Source organism: Eleutherodactylus coqui, chromosome 5 (genome assembly GCF_035609145.1).
Source record: "Eleutherodactylus coqui strain aEleCoq1 chromosome 5, aEleCoq1.hap1, whole genome shotgun sequence".
Lineage (NCBI taxonomy): Eukaryota > Metazoa > Chordata > Amphibia > Anura > Eleutherodactylidae > Eleutherodactylus > Eleutherodactylus coqui.
Genome location: NC_089841.1, coordinates 124,930,420 through 124,949,542, shown reverse-complemented (window position 1 = coordinate 124,949,542; position 19,123 = coordinate 124,930,420).

Here is a 19,123-nt window from a genome sequence, read left to right as displayed (position 1 = left end):
AAATTGAAGGTACACAGTTTTTTTAGCACTTTGTAACACACGTAGTATATTTACAATTCACAGTGATGCAGGCTTGATTTGCATTCAAGTAACCTTGCTTCAAGCACATGATTATGTTACGGTACTAGTAGGGTGCATAGGTACGCTCGGCGCAGGGCTCCCTGATCTACACCCACGCCACTGTCCCTTCCTGGAGATAGCCCTGATGGTGGACACGTCCAGGCCGCCAACTCGGACCCTACATTTACTAGGGGGGACAGGCAGGGATGCAGTACCTATGCAAGAGACTACTACCCACTAGCACTGACAGGAAAAGCTGAAAAGAACCTGAACAGGAAACAATACAAACAGAAACAGTGGCAGATGGTAAGGCCTGGCTGATAACAGTGAGGTCTAGTAGACAAACTGACAGAAGCAAGATACAAACAGAGGCGGACAGGAAAAACCATGGCTGATAACAGCGAGGTAGACTAAGGGAATGGCACAAAGTACCAGGGCCAGATTACCAGCAGGTCAGAGTAGCTGGACTACACAGCAGACACTGAAAAACTGGAAATAAAAGCAAGGTCTAGTGGAACCAGCTGACAGAAGCAGGATACAAACAGAGGGCACTGAAAAACTGGACATAAAAGCAAGGTCTAGTGGACAGGCCTGGCAGAGAAGAGAAAGTAAAGTAGACAATAGCAAGGTCTAATGGACATTAAAAGTAATCGGCAACTCCCGGGCAGCAAGAGCTAGATATTATAGAGGGGCGGGAGGAGCTGATACGTAGAAAGACTTGTCATTAACCAGCACACTACTCAGACTCATAGCAGGGTAATTAACCTGACTGGAAGGCACAGGAGATGTTAACCCTGGCTCGTCTGGACAGAACAAGGTGTGCTGGCAAAATTAACCATGAGCTGACATGCGTAACAGATTAACACAAAACAGTTTCTCTTCAATGCTCTCTAGTTAGGGTTACTCAGGTAGAAATCCCACCAGTCCTAGTTATCTATGGGCTTTTCTCCTTAGGATTGCTTAGCATAATATGGAGGGCTGAGATTGGGCCGCTTGAACGTCTTTGACTTTGTATTAAACAGGGGTTCTTTCAACTCACTGTTGTGTAGATTGCTCATAGACCTTTTTCCTGTACTCTGTGCTTGTTTCTGTAGCCTTAGTGCTCCCACTCTTCACTCCAGCAACGTTAAAGTCAGCAGCTCTGCATCACACCTCCTCTCTTGTCTACCTCCTGACAATGACTCTCTGCTAACTCCTCCCTAACTTCCTGACACTTTCATGCTCTTTCTCTCTAGCCACGCTCTCAAATCCTGCCTCACCCTGCTCACTTTCCCAGGCTTGTCTCTACTTCCCCCTTCTACCAATCCAGCGTTTCTATGGCAAGCAGCCAATCAGGAGCAAGCTGTTGCCAGGCAGAATAGCTTTTAGCCCGTGACATAGGGGAAAGACAGGTTATTTTATGATACCTTCTATGTCTTTGGAGGAACACATAGCCAGGTACTTTAGCACTTCTGAGCATGTGACTATCCTGTGGGACTCTCCGGGCCACTACGCTGTCTTTTTGCTTCTTTACATTGAATCGTTCTATAGGTTTTCGGCCATCCTATCTGGTTGCCCCTTTCTCAATTAAGCAGTAGTTTTCATATCTTGCATTAGTGAAGACCAAGAAACGTTTATCTGCTGTATGCAAGTTAGAACTTATTAATTTTACTGAAAATACACTAGTGTAACATAAAATAATTTTTATTCCTTAGATATTCATGAAACTAAAGCTGGCCTTAGATAGCTCTTGGCCTAACACATTCTTTATCCGACTGTTATCTCTTCACTTCCACCCTACCCTCGGAAGTTTTGCTTCAGCCACGGAGCACACATTTCTTTCAAAAGGAGAAGGAAGTGACTTATCTAGTGAGAAAATAAAAGGGTAGGCATGTTGATATGACCGCATTTTATTTCACGCATTTGGGAGGGGGCTGTTGCAGCCCCTTAGACATTAAATGGTAGTCTCATCCATTCAAACTGGATGGATGTGGACAACTCGCCAGAGTTGTATGGTACCAGACTTCCAATTCATACTAAAATTCCAAAATCCAGGCTAAAATGTGATGCCAGCGTTCCAATTCATTCTAATTAAAACGGACATAGGCAAGTTGTTTACAGTTGAAATTATTATACTAGGTTTTTAATAGATCAATGTTAAATAGTTTATTAGATGTCTTTTTAAGGATTTTATTACAGCTTCAAGGTTAACATTAAGCCATCCAACAATATTCCTACATCAGTGATGAGTAAACCTGAGTCATTTCTATTGTATGATTACAGCAATTAATCTAAAAAATAACATGTCATAGTCCTTGATCAAAATAAACTATGAATCAGTTGAGACTGCTCTCTAACAAATAGTCCACAGTTACCAGTTCACCTCCTCAAGGTAAAACCTTTAACACCTTGTGCTCGGTACTGAGTCCTAGGAACCTTTCATATGGCAAAACCAAAAGAAACAAAGGCCTGCATCCTACAATAAAGGGGATAAAGAATGTCTGGTTTAATGAAAATCTTTAAAATCTTGTAACAACAAGCATGAATGAAAGATTAAACATGGCAGCTACATATTTCGTTGTTAAGCCTTCTTCATAGTGTCATGCAGGTGGATACGCCTGATTTTTAAAATACATACCCACATAGATTACATGATCATAATTAATTACATAGGAACATATTTGGAATGGATGAAAATAGAACATACCAAAACATACAGAAAAATATGCTAAAAAAAGATATATAGAAAAATACATTATAAACTATACCGAACAAGCTGATCTTGCAATCAGCAGCACATGGGGGGCTCATACTGTAAAAATTGTAGCGGTGCACTACAGAGAACGGCCTGTAGGGGGCAACAGACAGGCATTCTGGTGCCTGAGAAAAGGGAAAACGCTCATAGGTGTTATCAGGAAGTTGAATATAAGAGTACATTCCTGCTACACCCAGGAAGATGTTGGCTGAGAGAGCCAGAACGGACCTGTGCAGCAGACCTAAGCTGCTGCAGGCCGGTGGCCTAGGACAGGCCAGAGTCCGACAGGGGTGACCACCCTAACCTTAAAGGGGTTGTCCCACGGCAGCAAGTGGGTCTATACACTTCTGTATGGCCATAATAATGCACTTTGTAATGTACATTGTGCATTAATTATGAGCCATACAGAAGTTATAAAAAGTTTTTCACTTACCTGTTCCGTTGCTGGCGTCCTCGTCTCCATGGTTGCCGTCTAATTTTCGCCGTCTAATGGCCAAATTAGACGCGCTTGCGCAGTCCGGGTCTTCTTCGCTTCTCAATGGGGCTCCGTGTAGCTCCGTGTAGCTCCGCCCCGTCACGTGCCGATTCCAGCCAATCAGGAGGCTGGAATCGGCAATGGACCGCACAGAAGAGCTGCGGTCCACGGAGGAAGAAGATCCCGGCGGCCATCTTCAACCGGTAAGTATAGAAGTCACCGGAGCGCGGGGATTCAGGTAAGCGCTGTGCTGTTTTTTTTTTAAGTCCCTGCATCGGGGTTGTCTCGCGCCGAACGGGGGGGGGGGGTTGAAAAAAAAAAACCCGTTTCGGCGCGGGACAACCCCTTTAACACCCAGGTGGGGTGTGTATGTGGACTTTTATGTTTTGTTGAACGTTATATGGACTCTGTTCAGGTTGGTTGTACTCTGAATAAAGACTGACAGGTGTCTTTAGAGAGTACTTCTACGTGGTCGGTGCCCATTCTGGTCTGAGAGTTGACGATCCGCAGGCAAGTTGTGTCCTGTTTTATATGTAATCCTAAGGGGGCATGACTCTTGACCTCTTTTAGGTGTGAACATCTTCTCCATACCTTAAAAAAACAAAGTAGAAATATCACCAACATGAAACAGAAATGTTTGGATACCGCAGATACACCTACAGCTGTCAAATTTTCAGCATCATACAAATGTCTGTGTATCCCGACCTTTAACCCCTTCCCGCTGCAGGGCGTAAGTTTACGTCCTGGCAGCCTGGTACTTCCCGCAACAGGGCATAAACTTACGTCCTGGAGATAGCGCGGGATCACATATGATCTCGTGCTATCCCGCAGCCGGAGCCGGCTGTCAGTCACAGCCGGCGTCCCGCTGCAACAGCGGGGGGCATCGGAGTTGCGCCCCCGCTGTTAACCCCTTCCCTGCCACGATCTAAGTAGATCGCGGCAGGGAAAGAGTTCACAGAGGGAGCGCGGCTCCCTCTGTGTCTCTGGCCGGAACTCGCGATGTCATCGCGAGAGCCCGGCCTGTCACCATGGCAACAGGACGCCAGACACTGGCGTCCTGTATTGCCTATGCCTAGGATCGCTGTATAAGCGATAAGGCATGGGAGAGCAGTAGCTCTGCCATGCCTTATAACAGCGATCATCAGGGCAGTGGTTAAAGTCCCTCAGAGGGACACAAACAGTGTAAAAAAACAAAGATTAAAAAAATGAATTAAAAAAAATGTAAAAAAAGAGTTAAAAAAAACATTTTTTATGCTTTTTCTCAGATTAGCATAAAAAAAGGTAAAAAAAATATAAAATCCCACATATTTGGTATTGTCGCGTCTGTAACGACGCGTACAATAAGTTGCACATGCTTTTGACTGTGCACGGAAAAAAACGCTAAAAAACTGAGGCAAAATGCTAATTCTTAGCATTTTGCCTCACTAAAAATACAATAAAAGTGATCCAAAAAGCCATATGTACCCTAAAATGGTACCAATAAAATCTACAGCTTGTCTCGCAAAAAATAAGCCCTCATAGAGTGCCGTACATCAAAAAATAAAAAAGTTACAGGACTTTGAATGCAGCGATTTCGAAAAAAAAAAGATTTCCGAGAAAAAGGGTTTTTATTGCAGAAAAGTGGGAAAACCTAAAAAAAATGTAAGAACTTTGGTATCGTTGTAACCGTACCGACCCGCAGAAAAAATGGAGTGTCTCATTTATGCTGCATGATTAACGCTGTAAAAAAAAAATAAAAAAATCTATGGCAGAATTGATGCGTTTTCTCTCCCTGCTATCATTAAAAAAAAAAAAAAAAGTTTTACAATATAGTCTATGTACCGAAAAGTGGCACCGATAAAAACTACAGTTCGCCACGCAAAAAACAAGCCCTCATACGGCCGCGTCGACGGAAAAATAAAAAAGTTATGACTTTTGATAAACGGAGAAGAAAATCCGCCAAAAATTGTTGCGTCCTTAAGCTCAAAATAGGCCATGTCATGAAGGGGTTAATACAGTGGAGGTGTGACTCACGTATTGCAAGTTGCAAAACCTGCATGCAATAAGTTAAATGACATTACACGAATAGCAAGTAAAAAATCATATTCCTTATGTGTAACAGTGGATTTGAAAACCAAAGATTTTATTTCAGATTTGCAGGCTTTACAAACCCAGTGTCCACAAGGAAAAAAAACCCTTGTGGACAACCAGGTTTGATCTGCACTAACACTGTGAAAGAAAAATGCTGGAGGCAAGATGGATCCTGGAGTAGGTGGTGTTCTAGATACACATTGTAAGTTACTAGGAAGCTCTGCTAATGAAATGGGTAGACGATTCCAAATGAATTTGACCATATCTTTAAATTGTGTACTGAACTCCATAGAAAACATAATGGGTTGATGTTCTCAAGAATTAGCCCTATACTTATCATTATATTTGTGACTTTTTTTCTATAATAAATCCTGTCTCTGAATTCACCTACTATATTACAGGCTCTATCTAAGGCTCATACAGGATAACCCCTGTCCAGAGGCGTAACTTAAAGCTCCTGGGCCCCAATGCAAAACCTGAAACAGGGCCCCCAACTATAACGCTTTATTCGTAGTACTGGGTTCCCTATATGAAGAAGAGAGGCCTTATGGGCCCCCAAGGCTTCTGGGCCCGGGTGCAACTGCATCCCCTGCATCCTCTATAGTTACGCCCCTGCACCTGTCTGAAAAGTTACGGCATACTTCTTGTTCTACAGCATAATACACTCTATCTTCAGTACAATTACATTTCCTTCTTATGAGTTCTCCTACAAGAACATTTTAATCACCTGTGGAGGATGACAAGATGTTGCCACCAGTACTGAATTACATGCAGGTGATTTGAAAAATGGGCTAACCAATAGAGTATAAAAATAGATCCTGACATATGGTCATTGTCACTTCTGTTTCATATGACACATGACATTACATATCACATGATACTTCAACACCAAGGACATAGCTATAATAATGAGTTTAAAAGTAATAGTCATACTCAGACCCCGGCATCTGAAGGGATCCAAAGAATCATGTGCCAGTTAATAGCGCACAAGTAATATATATGGCGCATGGTAGCTGGTAGCCCTGTTCCAGCTTTTGTATGGGGTCGAGGAGCTTCATGTTACACTTCTGCTTTTCTTTCTGTTGTTAGCATCAATAGTAACTTTGCAGTAGTATAGTAAGATAGTATGTAAGTCTGAAAAAGTCTCAATTCAGCCTAGTATCATTTAATATTGATCTAAAGAGAAAAAAACACCAATGAGGTGGAAGCCAATTTTCCTCATTTTCGGGAAAAAATTCTTTCCCATTTCCAAATCTAGTAATCAGAATAATCCCTGGATCACCAACCCATCTAAATTGCTTGTAACACAATGAAAAGCCTATATTTTCCACCCGTATGCTTCTATTTTTGTTTTAAACTGATTTATGAATGTTTGGGAGCAAAAAGAATTAAAACAATGTAACATGCATTTGGGTTGACTAGAAAGTGTGTGTAGCAAACATTTGTCTAAGTTTATGACTGTTTATTAACCACTTAAAGATAAGCCATTTTGGGGTTTTTCTTTTTTTCATCTTTGCCTTCCAAGAGCCATAACTTTTCTTATTTTTGCGTACACATATCTGTTTCAAGGCTTGTTTTTTGCAGAATGAGTTGTATTTTCAATGGTATCATTTAATGTACCATATTGTCAGGACCGGTGGCTCGCGGGTCCTCCGTGCCCTCACCGCCGGTCCTGTCTCACAGGCAGCTGCCGTGCAGTGCAAGGGAGCCCCAGTCCTAGTCAACTCCCCAGGCTGCCGGGCTCCTCCTCGCCGCTGAGTTGCGCCACAACCTCGGCACCATGGCGACCTGGCACTTGTCTTCTTCTCTGCCTCCTGCAGGGCTGGGGGCAGGTTCTCCAGCGCTGCTGGGTGTACTCGGCTGCTGTCAGACTCCCCGCCTCAATCAGTTGCTGGGGCGGGAGCTCTGACAGTATTTAAACCTGCATTTGTATGCATATCCTTGCCAGTGTTAGTTTGGTCTTCCAGCTGCACTTGGGTCTTGCCTTTGCCTGACCCTTCTGTACTGCCTACCCTTCTGCTGCCGACCCGGATAGTCTGACTTCGTCTTAGTGTTATTTGTTCCAGTGTCTGTCTGTTTGTCAGTCCCCGTGTCCCGCTTCCCTAGATAGTGTAGGGACCGTTGCCCTGGGGCTTAGTCTAGGGGGCAAGTAGGCAAGGACAGGGGTTGGGTGTTTTTCAGGGACTTCCAGTATCCCAGACCCCAGTCCTGACACATATAATGCATTGAAACACTTCAGAAATGTTTACATGAGGCAAAATTGAAAAAACAATGCAATTGTAACACTGATTTTCTGGTTTTGTTTGTATGGCATTCGCAGAGTGGTAAAAAAACATGTTCATTTTATTCTGAGGCATAATTACGGCAATACCAAATATGTATAGTTAACTTTATGCTTTACTGCTTTTTACTTTTACTACTTTTTTGTCTCACTAGGGAACTTAAACATGTGATTCCTTGATTGCACACGCGATACACTGCTATTCTTGTATATGTTAATGTTAGCCCATTAAGCCCTGACAGGGAGATAGGCTAATATATGTTAATATCTGGCAGCTCTGGGAGTCTTCACTAGATTCTAGACTGCCATAGCAACCCAGCGGAGGTCAATGGGGTGATCGTGACATCTAAGTGGTTAGAAACCCATCTCAGTGACCAATGATGTACATGTAGCTCATTAATCATAAAGGGGTTAACGTTTTACAGTCATTTTTGGTGCAAAATTGTAGCACAGACAATACCAGCTCTGAGATGTCTTGAATTTACAGTTGAGGCGCATCTACTGGTGAGTGAAATTTAAGAGTTTCTGTGCACTACAATCATAAAGCTATCTAAAACACGAACATATAAGCCTAATGACTCAATGGTGCACACTGCGACAGTTTTACTAAATTTTGTCTTAATATCCTCCATGATGCTGCTACAGTATACACTACATATATTTCATAATGTTGATGCAGTATACACTGCATACATTGTGTGACGCTAAGGCCTCGGTCAGACGGGCGATTTTTGGTGCGATCTGCGCATGCGCATGCGATTGCCGATTTTATAGAACCATTGCTTTGCAATGGTATAGGACACATGAGCGCTTTTTATGCACTCGTCCGATTTATTATAGAACAGAAATCGCAGATCGCGCCTATCTGCGATTCCTGTTCTCTATATGCACTCAATGGGGCCGGCGGCAGCAGCGCCGACCCCATTGAAAACATATACTAGACAAATCATTCTCCTCTGCCACAGCTGTAACAGAAGAGAAGAATGATGTTTGCCCATTGAATTCAATGGAGCCGGCAATACAGCCGGCTCCATTGAAAGCAATGGGCTGCGGGCGATCTCAGGATGAATTTTCGGGAAGGGCTTAAAAATATAAGCCCTTCCCTGAGAATGATCCAAACCTATGTAAAAAGTAAAAAAAATATATATACTCACCTTGTCCCGGCAGACGGAGTTCAGCCGCGGCCGGCCGGCAGTTCTCCTGAACTGCTGTGAGTAGTATTCAGCAGCCGGGGATTTAAAATCCACACCTGCTGAATGAGCTGCCTCTGATTGGTCCCTGCACTGAGCCAATCAGAGGCAGCTCTCACTCACCCATTCAGAATGAACTCCGTCTGCCGGGACAAGGTGAGTATATATTTTTTTTTACTTTTTACACAGTGTTGGATCATTTTCAGGGAAGGGCTTATATTTTTAAGCCCTTCCCGAAAATTCATCTTGAGATCGCCCACAGCCCATTGCTTTCAATGGAGCCGGCTGTATTGCCGGCTCCATTGAATTCAATGCGCTGGACAGCGCTGCACTGCTCCGGCCCGTTTCTAATGAAACGCGGCTAGGAGCAGATTTTTCGGGCGATTTTTTGGCCCCGGTTACGCGATTTGCGGATGCGCATCCGTCATGCGATCCGCAAATCGCGGGAAAAACGCCCGTGTGACCGAGGCCTAGCACTGTATATTATACTGCACTTCTACAGTGCAAATTAATTTTGCCTGATGCTAGTTAAATATATAATATTTGGTGCATGACATTGATGCACACTGAAAGTTAAAATTATTTTCTCAACAGTTCTGCCCATGCAGAGCTATTTAGGGGCTGGGATGCAGGGATGAATGATACCTTTATTAAAGCGGCCAGTAACCACACCATTGAGGAATTCAGCTTTTAATCTCTGTTGCATACCCACCAAAAGTGCTCTATGGGCGGGACTTTTCCTCCGATGCTCTCCCTCTGTCCAATTAGATGCTGTACAGCAATCATTGACAGCTGCAGCAGTCTCCCATATGGTCGCTAAAGCTGTTAGTTTTTGCTATAGAGCATCCGATTGAACCAAGGGCGAGAGTACCTGAGGAAGAATTTCTACCCCGCAGAATTCTTGCAGTAGGTTCATGCAGCGGATTAAAAAAGTAATATCTCTGTGATGCGGCCACTGACAGCTTTACTGAAGGTATCTTCCCTCCGGGCTTTCCAACAACTATGTAGATGTTTTAGCAGTTTTGCATGGGCAAAACTGCGGACAATGTGCCTTTAGCATCACATGTTGATCCACCAGTATTAGCTGAAACGAATAAGTATTGATAGATTCTACTCTTCATGTAGTTCACCCTATAGACATTAAGGGCTTATTTACTATTGAAAATGTGGCAGTTTTCTGATGGAAATTGCAACAGACAATTATCAAACATGCTTTGTGTCACATGTACTATGTTTTAGATGCATTTTTTTTCCCTGTGTTTAACAAAGGGGCTGTAGAAAAGGGTTTAAATGCAACATGGTGGGCCAAAAATTGCACCAAAAAAAAGGACAATTTTTGTAGTAAATAGAGATGAGCGAGCACCAAAATGCTCGGGTGCTCGTTACTTGGGACGAAATTATCACGATGCTCGAGGGTTCGTTTCAAGTAACGAACCCCATTGAAGTCAATGGGCGACTCGAGCATTTTTGTATATCGCCGATGCTCGCTAAGGTTTCCATTTGTGAAAATCTGGGCAATTCAAGAAAGTGATGGGAACGACACAGCAACGGATAGGGCAGGCGAGGGGCTACATGTTGGGCTGCATCTCAAGTTCCCAGGTCCCACTATTAAGCCACAATAGCAGCAAGAGTGGGCCCCCCCCCTCCCAACAACTTTTACTTCTGAAAAGCCCTCATTAGCAATGCATACCTTAGCTAAGCACCACACTACCTCCAACAAAGCACAATCACTGCCTGCATGACACTCCGCTGCCACTTCTCCTGGGTTACATGCTGACCAATCACCTCCCCCCGCACGACGCAGTGTCCACAGCGCACACCAAATTGTCCCTGCGCAGCCTTCAGCTGCCATCATGCCACGCCACACTCATGTCTATTTATAAGTGTGTATGCCATGAGGAGGAACCGCAGGCACACACTGCAGAGGGTTGGCAAGGCTAGGCAGCGACCCTCTTTAAAAGGGGCGGGGCGATAGCCCACAATGCTGTACAGAAGCAATGAGAAATATAATCCTGTGCCACCGCCATCAGGAGCTGCACACGTGGGCATAGCAATGGGGAACCTATGTGCCACACACTATTCATTCTGTCAAGGTGTCTGCATACCCCAGTCAGACCACGTTTTTTTATAAATAGTCACAGGCAGGTACAACTGGTAATCCCCAACTCCGCAATGGGAATTCCGTGTGCACCCACAGCATGGGTGGCTCCCTGAAACCCACCCGCTGTACATAAATGTATCCCATTGCAGTGCCCTGGACAGCAGAGCTAACGTCAGATTAAATGCAGGTGGGCTTCGGCCCAAACTGCATGCCCCAGTCAGACTGGGGTTCTTTAGAAGTGGACACATGTAGTTACAACTCCGTGTGGACCGACAGCATGGGTGGCTCCCTGGAACCCACCGGCGGTACATAAATATATCCCATTGCAGTGCCCAGCACAGCTGATGTAACGCCAGCTGTAATGCAGGTGGGCAAAAAATTAATTGGATTACACTGTAGGCGAGGGCCCCAAAAAATTGGTGTACCAACAGTACTAATGTACGTCAGAAAAATTGCCCATGCCCAACCAAGAGGGCAGGTGAAACCCATTAATCGCTTTGGTTAATGTGGCTTAATTTGTAACTAGGCCTGGAGGCAGCCCAGTTAAAATAAAAATTGGTTCAACGCTTTAATGAGCATTGAAACGTATAAAAATTGTTTACAAAAATTATATGACTGAGCCTTGTGGGCCTAAGAAAAATTGCCCGTTCGGCGTGATTATGTGAGGTTTCAGGAGGAGGAGCAGGAGGAGGAGGATGAATATTATACACAGATTGATGAAGCTAAAAGGTCCACGTTTTTGATGGTGATAGAGAACAATGCTTCCATCCGCGGGTGCAGCCTACGTATTGTTTAGGTATCGCTGCTGACCGCTGGTGGAGAAGAGAAGTCTGGAGAAATCCAGGCTTTGTTCATCTTGATGAGTGTAAGCCTGTCGGCACTGTCGGTTGACAGGCGGGTACGCTTATCCGTCATGATTCCCCCAGCCGCACTAAACACCCTCTCTGACAAGACGCTAGCCGCAGGACAAGCAAGCACCTCCAGGGCATACAGCGCGAGTTCAGGCCACGTGTCCAGCTTCGACACCCAGTAGTTGTAGGGGCAGAGGCATCACGGAGGACGGTCGTGCGATCAGCTACGTACTCCCTCACCATCCTTTTACAGTGCTCCCGCCGACTCAGCCTTGACTGGGGAGCGGTGACACAGTCTTGCTGGGGAGCCAGAAAGCTATCAAAGGCCTTAGAGAGTGTTCCCCTGCCTGTGCTGTACATGCTGCCTGATCTCTGCGCCTCCCCTGCTACCTGGCCCTCGGAACTGCGCCTTCGGCCACTAGCGCTGTCGGATGGGAATTTTACCATCAGTTTCTCCGCCAGGGTCCTGTGGTATAGCATTACTCTAGAACCCCTTTCCTCTTCGGGTATGAGAGTTGAAAGGTTCTCCTTATACCGTGGGTCGAGCAGTGTGTACACCCAGTAATCCGTAGTGGCCAGAATGCGTGTAACGCGAGGGTCACGAGAAAGGCATCCTAACATGAAGTCAGCCATGTGTGCCAGGGTACCTGTACGCAACACATGGTTGTCCTCACTAGGAAGATCACTTTCAGGATCCTCCTCCTCCTCCTCCTCAGGCCATACACGCTGAAAGGATGACAGGCAAGCAGCATGGGTACCCTCAGCAGTGGGCCAAGCTGTCTCTTCCCCCTCCTCCTCATCCTCCTCATGCTCCTCCTCCTCCTCAACGCGCTGAGATATAGACAGGAGGGTGCTCTGACTATCCAGCGAAATACTGTCTTCCCCCGCCTCTGTTTCCGAGCGCAAAGCGTCTGCCTTTATGCTTTGCAGGGAACTTCTCAAGAGGCATAGCAGAGGAATGGTGACGCTAATGATTGCAGCATCGCCGCTCACCATCTGGGTAGACTCCTCAAAGTTTCCAAGGACCTGGCAGATGTCTGCCAACCAGGCCCACTCTTCTGTAAAGAATTGAGGAGGCTGATTCCCACTGCGCCGCCGATGTTGGAGTTGGTATTCCACAATAGCTCTACGCTGCTCATAGAGCCTGGCCAACATGTGGAGCGTAGAGTTCCACCGTGTGGGCACGTCGCACAGCAGTCGGTGCACTGGCAGATGAAACCGATGTTGCAGGGTGCGCAGGGTGGTAGCGTCCGTGTGGGACGTGCGGAAATGTGCGCAGAGCCGGCGCACCTTTCCGAGCAGGTCTGACAAGCGTGGGTAGCTTTTCAGAAAGCGCTGAACCACCAAATTAAAGACGTGGGCCAGGCATGGCACGTGCGTGAGGCTGCCGAGCTGCAGAGCCGCCACCAGGTTACGGCCGTTGTCACACACGACCATGCCCGGTTGGAGGCTCAGCAGCGCAAGCCAGCGGTCGGTCTGCTCTGTCAGACCCTGCAGCAGTTCGTGGGCCGTGTGCCTCTTATCTCCTAAGCTGAGTAGTTTCAGCACGGCCTGCTGACGCTTGCCCACCGCTGTACTGCCGAGCCGCGCGACACCGACTGCTGGCGACGTGCTGCTGCTGCTGACACATCTTGATTGCGAGACAGAGGTTGCGTAGGAGGAGGAGGAGGAGGGTGGTTAAGTGAAGGAAGCATACACCGCCGCAGATACCACCACCGAGCTGGGGCCCGCAATTCTGGGGGTGGGTAGGACGTGAGCAGTCCCAGGCTCTGACTCTGTCCCAGCCTCCACTAAATTCACCCAATGTGCCGTCAGGGAGATATAGTGGCCCTGCCCGCCTGTACTTGTCCACATGTCCGTTGTTAAGTGGACCTTGGCAGAAACCGCGTTGGTGAGAGCGCGTACAATGTTGCGGGAGACATGGTCGTGCAGGGCTGGGACGGCACATCGGGAAAAGTAGTGGCGACTGGGAACTGAGTAGCGTGGGGCCGCCGCCTCCATGATACTTTTGAAAGCCTCCGTTTCCACAACCCTATACGGCAGCATCTCCAGGCTGATAAATTTGGCTATGTGCACGTTTAACGCTTGAGCGTGCGAGTGCGAGGTGGCGTACTTGCGCTTGCGCTCCAACACTTGCGCTAGCGACGGCTGGACGGTGCGCTGACAGACATTGGAGGATGGGGCCGAGGACAGCGGAGGTGAGGGTGTGGGTGCAGGCCAGGAGACGGTAGTGCCTGTGCCCTGAGAGGGGGGTTGGATCTCAGTGGCAGGTTGGGGCACAGGGGGAGAGGCAGCGGTGCAAACCGGAGGCAGTGAACGGCCTTCGTCCCACCTTGTGGGGTGCTTGGCCATCATATGTCTGCGCATGCTGGTGGTGGTGAGGCTGGTGGTGGTGGCTCCCCGGCTGATCTTGGCGCGACACAGGTTGCACACCACTGTTCGTCGGTCGTCTGCACTCTCAGTGAAAAACTGCCAGACCTTTGAGCACCTCGGCCTCTGCAGGGTGGCATGGCACGAGGGGGCACTTTGGGAAACAGTTGGTGGATTATTCGGTCTGGCCCTGCCTCTACCCCTGGACACCGCACTGCCTCTTGCAACCTGCCCTGCTGCTGCCCTTGCCTCCCCCTCTGAAGACCTGTCCTCAGTAGGCATAGCAAACCAGGTGGGGTCAGTCACCTCATCATCCTGCTGCTCTTCCTCCGAATCCTCTGTGCGCTCCTCCCTCGGACTTACTGCCCTTACTACTACCTCACTGATAGACAACTGTGTCTCATCGTCATCGTCCTCCTCACCCACTGAAAGGTCTTGAGACAGTTGCCGGAAGTCCCCAGCCTCATCCCCCAGACCCCGGGAACTTTCAAAAGGTTGGGCATCGGTCACGACAAACTCCTCCAGTGGGAGAGGATTCGGAACCCTTGCTGCCCATTCTGGGCAGGGGCCCGGGAACAGTTCCTGGGAGTCTGCCTGCTCCTCAGAATGTGTCATTGTAATGGAGTGAGGAGGCTGGGAGGAAGGAGGAGCAGCAGCCAGAGGATTCAGAGTTGCAGCAGTGGACAGCGCAGAACTCTGGGTGTTCGATAGATTGCTGGATGCACTTTCTGCCATCCACGACAGGACCTGCTCACACTGCTCATTTTCTAATAAAGGTCTACCGCGTGGACCCATTGATTGTGAGATGAATGTGGGGACACCAGAAACATGCCTCTCTCCTAATCCCGCAGCAGTCGGCTGCGATACACCTGGATCAGGAGCTCGGCCTGTGCCCACACCCTGACTTGGGCCTCCGCGTCCTCGACCCGCGTCCACGTCCTTTAGGCCTACCCCTACCCCTCAGCATGGTGTATTACCAGTAGTGCAGAAACAGAACGCTGTAATTAAATGTGCCGCTTATTGGCCTGTGGTTGGAGGCTGACTTCGCTTACGGAACGCACAGCAGAGCCAGGAAATAATTTTGCGCAAGCCTGCTGTAACACTTAGCTGGCTGCGTTTGAATTAGGAGGACAACTACCCCCAACACAGACCCAGTACACTGAGGACAGTCACAGGCAGCCCAAATAGATTTTTTTCCCCAAATGTTTTTGGAAAGGCCCACTGCCTATATTCAATCAATATGTCTTCTGTCCCTGCCTCACCACTACTGGCCCTGGAGTATGTAAAATAACTGCAGACTGTTGCACTGTGGACTGGAATACAGCGGTGATGTAACAGCCAACACAGAGCCAGGAAAGAATTTTGCGCAAGCCTGCTGTAACACTTAGCTGGCTGCGTATGAATTAGGAGGACAACTACCCCCAGCACAGACCCAGTACACTGAGGACAGTCACAGGCAGCCCAAATAGATTTTTTTTCCCAAATGTTTTTGGAAAGGCCCACTGCCTATATTCAATAAATATTTCTTCTGTCCCTGCCACACCACTACTGGCCCTGGAGTATGTAAAATAACTGCAGACTGTTGCACTGTGGACTGGAATACAGCGGTGATGTAACAGCCAACACAGAGCCAGGAAAGAATTTTGCGCAAGCCTGCTGTAACACTTAGCTGGCTGCGTTTGAATTAGGAGGACAACTACCCCCAGCACAGACCCAGTACACTGAGGACAGTCACAGGCAGCCCAAATAGATTTTTTTTCCCAAATGTTTTTGGAAAGGCCCACTGCCTATATTCAATAAATATGTCTTCTGTCCCTGCCTCACCACTACTGGCCCTGGAGTATGTAAAATAACTGCAGACTGTTGCACTGTGGACTGGAATACAGCGGTGATGTAACAGCCAACACAGAGCCAGGAAAGAATTTTGCGCAAGCCTGCTGTAACACTTAGCTGGCTGCGTATGAATTAGGAGGACAACTACCCCCAGCACAGACCCAGTACACTGAGGACAGTCACAGGCAGCCCAAATAGATTTTTTTTCCCAAATGTTTTTGGAAAGGCCCACTGCCTATATTTAATAAATATGTCTTCTGTCCCTGCCTCACCACCACTACTGGCCCTGGACTATGTATAATTACTGCAGGGCGCAATGCTCTGCACGGCCGATATACAAAAAAAAAATGTGCAACACTGCAAAAAGCAGCCTCCACACTACTGCACACGCTTAGATGTGGCCCTAAGAAGGACCGTTGGGGTTCTTGAAGCCTAAAATACTCCTAACACTCTCCCTATAGCAACTCCAGCAAGACAGCACTTTCCCTGATCTCTGTCAGAACGCATCTGTGGCGAGCCGCGGGAGGGGCCGATTTATATACTCGGGTGACACCTGATCTCGCTAGCCACTCACTGCAGGGGGGTGGTATAGGGCTTGAACGTCGCAGGGGGAAGTTGTAATGCCTTCCCTGTCTTTCTATTGGCCAGAAAAGCGCGCTGTCTCAGAGATGAAAGTGAAAGTAACTCGAACATCGCGTGGTACTCGTCACGAGTAACGAGCATCTCGAACACGCTAATACTCGAACGAGTATCAAGCTCGGACGAGTACGTTCGCTCATCTCTAGTAGTAAACTAAACCAACTAAAAGGTGGTATAAAGTTAGACTACATAGTTTTAAAATTTGACAAACGTCATTCAGCAGAGCTATTGTGATAAATCAGGCACATTTTAAGACTGTCTCGTCTAACTTTCTAACTATTATACAATAGTAAATAAGTCCCTTTCTATTCAATCTTGATCTGATGCCTGGGATAATATTAGGTCCATCATAGCTTGGAAGCCCGTTTGCAGAAATGCAGAGTAAATAAAAGGTTTTTTGGGGGGAAAATACCATTGATGACCTATCCTCGGAATAGGTCATTAATAGTTAATTGGCCAGGGTCCATCTACTGACAGCCCCACAAATACATCGGAGTTGGAGCAGAAGCCACTGCTCCGACCCCTGTGTAGTGGCTGGTGCTTGTAACTACAGGCATGGCTCCTGTTGATTTCAATGAGAACTTTGCATGCATTTACAAGCGCTGGTCACTACACAGGGGTCAGAGCAACAGCTTCCGCTCTGACCGTGGTGTACTTACGACACTGTCATTGGACGCCCGATCAGCTGATCTCTTGGGGTCCTGAGCAGCGGACCCCAACCGTTCAATTATCGATGACTTATCCTGAGGAAATGGTACCAATAGAAACTATGGGATGTCCTGCAGAAAATGAGCCCTCTCATAACTATGTATATATTTGATATCTTACTAATCATACTGACCCATAGAATAAAGTTATCATGCCATTTTTGCTGCAATGCATATACCATAGAAATAAGTATGATACCATATGCCAGAGGCAATAAACCCAAATAAGCCCTTAAAATATAACTTAGGGCTTATTTACATGAGCACGTATCGGCCAGCATTTTCATGGCCAGATGATATATGCTTCCATCCAGGGGCGTACCTAAAGGCTCAGGGGCCCAGGTGCAAAAGTTCAGCTCGGGCCCTTTTTGCCCCTCGCCCAGTACCTATGTGTGAGGGCCAATGTCCACGTGCAGATTTTATTTATAAAATCTGCGCGTGTCATCCACAGGGGAGATCCGTGCCTCTTGCTGCCCATAGGGATGCATTAGCATCGGTAGGGCAGCTAAAAGCATGCAGATGGGATTCCTTCCCGGCGTGCGGGTCACACGCACAGGAAGAAATCGCAGCATGCTCCATTTTCCTGCACATCTGCCACATGGACGGCTCCCATTGAAGCCTATAAAAGCTGTTCGTTTCTGCGGCATAGCCGCAGCTGTTTTTGTGCTGTGCCGCAGATACGCGCAAGATTTTTTTTTTTAATTGCTGTGGCCCGCGCAACACTGCCGGCATGCCGAGCACGTCCGCTGACCGGAAGAAAGAAGGCTCAGAGGAGAGCCCCGCAGCATCCAGAGAGGTGAGTGTAATGTATTTTCCTTCTTCATGACCACGGGCATGCACGGATTTCACTGTGGGAATGAGCAGTGTAATTCATGCGTGCAAGTGGGCATGAGACCTAAGAGAGAGAGATAGATAGATACATAGATGGATAGATACATAGATATGAGATAGATAGATAGATAGATAGATAGATAGATAGATAGAAGAGACAGAGATAGATAGATAGATAGAGAGAGAGAGAGAGAGAGAGAGAGATAGATAGATAGATAGATAGATAGATAGATAGATAGATAGATAGATAGATAGATAGATAGATAGATAGATAGATAGATAGATAGATAGATGGATGGATGGATGGATGGATGGATGGATAGATAGATAGATAGAGATATGATAGAGATAGATAGATATGAGATAGGATAGGATAGGATATAGATAGATAGATATGAGATAGGATACGATAGGATATAGATAGATAGATAGATAGATAGATAGATAGATAGATAGATAGATAGATAGATAGATAGATAGATAGATGGATATGAGACCAGGCATGATAGATAGACAGACACATAGAAAGACATACAGACAGGCAGACAAGCAGATGGATAGATAGATACATACCCCGGTGCCCGGACTACTTCTCTGGTGAGGAGAGCAGCTGTACACAGTGTCAGCAGGAGGGAAGCAGCAGGGAGATGACATCATCATCCCTGCTCCACTCAATGCTGTGCTGTGCCTGTGTGCTGTGAGTGAGTCTGTGGAGAGTTGTATCAGACCCCAATATTTAAGCATATCAATTTTACCTCCATGGATGGTGTTCATATGTCTGGCAATGAGTGTATCTCCATTAATATAAATAGTACTCTGCTGCTTACTAATTCTCTTCCTAAATTCCTGAACCTTGGGGCAAGGACAGACTGGATTAAATGAGGGCTATCAAAGACAGCTGACACTGCCCGTGTATGGAGCTGGCTCAGTTTCCGATCCTAGTCCATAATAATCACCTAGGATGTGTATATAAGTCCTAGA